This window comes from Bos taurus, chromosome 24, assembly GCF_002263795.3.
Source record: "Bos taurus isolate L1 Dominette 01449 registration number 42190680 breed Hereford chromosome 24, ARS-UCD2.0, whole genome shotgun sequence".
Taxonomy (NCBI): domain Eukaryota; kingdom Metazoa; phylum Chordata; class Mammalia; order Artiodactyla; family Bovidae; genus Bos; species Bos taurus.
Genome location: NC_037351.1, coordinates 50,842,349 through 50,843,363, shown reverse-complemented (window position 1 = coordinate 50,843,363; position 1,015 = coordinate 50,842,349). Strand labels below are relative to the sequence as shown.

The following is a 1,015-nucleotide window of genomic DNA, read 5'->3' as shown; positions in this document are numbered from 1 at the left end:
TGAAGATCTGCTACCTTTTTGGTTTTCAATCTATAAAAATTTAGACATATGACTTCTTTGAAAGCTTTCTCTTTTTTTCAGCTTATTGCTTTGTTCTGAGCTACACTCTTATGTTGTCCATTTTAATTTCTGTACAGTCTCAGCTGGTATTCATTCTCAGTGATCTAGGAACTTCTGCCTCCCAAATCTTCCTGTGCTGTGAAAAACCATCACACTTCATGAATCCTTTAGATCATCCTTGCAAAGGAAACATACCAACCTCCTCTGAATTATTTAAGTTTTAGTATTTGTGCTACCAAAGTAAGCACCTTAGTTATATTTGAAGTCTCAATCAAGGGCCAGTGGGCAAACGGGTTAAATCCAATCCACTGCCTATTGAAGTTTTGTTGAAACACAGCCATGCCCCTTCATTGACATATTGTCTGTGGCTGCTTTTACTCCATCACAGCAGAGTGAGTCATTGTAACAAACAGACCATATGGCCTACAAAACTGAAAATACTTATTATCAGGCCCTTCACAGAACAAGTTTGCTGCCTCCTGTCTTAGAAGATGGCAGAGAATCTGCCTGCCAATTCAGGAGACTCAGGAGATGTGGGTTTGATCCCTGGGTTGGAAAGATCCCCTAGAGAAGGAAATGGTAACTCACTCCAGTATTCTTGCCTGGAAAATTCCATGGACAGAGGACCCAGGTGGGCCCGTGTCCATGGGGTGTCAAAGAGCAGACACAACTGAGTGACTGAGCATGCATGTGTGGCCCAGCAGAGCAACAAGATGAAAGAAACCTGGGTCCCCAGGTGGGCTGGAGGTTAGAGAGAGCCCAGCCAGCCGGTCTGGTTGAACTGGACATTAGAATCCTCTTGAACTGGACCTTAAAAGGAAATAGACTTCTGTCTTTCCTGTGCCCTCTAGATTTTCATGGTGTCAGAATTAACTGCAATGCAACATGATTAACCATCGTGTAACGAATCAGTTTGGTAATGGATGTGTACCAGTGTGCCTATGCACTCAGTCAG

The 1,015-nt window shown here is 43.3% G+C and overlaps 1 non-coding gene across 1 annotated transcript; it reads right to left on the bottom strand.

The window, feature by feature from the left end:
* Positions 1 to 200: 200 nt before the first annotated feature.
* Positions 201 to 308, bottom strand: LOC112444248 (U6 spliceosomal RNA). Its single transcript, XR_003032501.1, has one exon. It is a non-coding gene; the product is annotated as a U6 spliceosomal RNA (small nuclear RNA).
* Between the last annotated feature and the right edge of the window lie 707 nt (positions 309 to 1,015).